Source organism: Charadrius vociferus, unplaced genomic scaffold, assembly GCF_000708025.1.
Source record: "Charadrius vociferus isolate BGI_N301 unplaced genomic scaffold, ASM70802v2 scaffold783, whole genome shotgun sequence".
Classification (NCBI taxonomy): domain Eukaryota; kingdom Metazoa; phylum Chordata; class Aves; order Charadriiformes; family Charadriidae; genus Charadrius; species Charadrius vociferus.
The window spans coordinates 434,972-435,559 of NW_009647834.1; positions in this window are offsets into that span (position 1 = coordinate 434,972).

Below are 588 nucleotides of genomic sequence, written 5' to 3' on the forward strand. Positions count from 1 at the left end.
CCCAGCCACCTCGCGTAGCCTTGTGTGAGCCGGGCCGGAGCGCGGCTCCCAACGGCACACCTTTTTCCTGGGAAGGGGAAATGACAAACCTCCCCAGCACGCAAACTCATCCCGGTTTGGGCACCGCTGGCCTGGGCAGGCGGGGGTGACCCCGAGGCGATGGGTGGCTACCGGGCACCTTCGGTTGGGTTTGGTGATGCTGGAGCCACCCATCCCGTCCTGCTCGCTGCCTCTCGGCGTGGAGATAAAACTCATCACATACGCCTGACCCGTGCTATTTCTGTGCGGTAACCGAAGCAGTCAGGTGGGTTGTATTTTTAAGCCTGGGGTAAGGATGGGCTTTGAGGTGTCTTCTCGGCCGGGGCTGAGCCACCAGCCGTGAGTCACGGTTACGCGCAGGGTATAATCAGGGAGCAGAGAGGTTTGTAACGGGAAGGCGAGGAGGAGGCTTGCAGGGCTGCAGTGTGACCGAGTTCCCCCACGCACCGCAACACACGCGTCCGCCCTTTCCCTCCCCGGCATCCGCCGCTGCCCCGGGATGTGGCCGTGTTCCCCCTGCCGCTCTTTCGGCTGAAGCAGGGGGGCCAC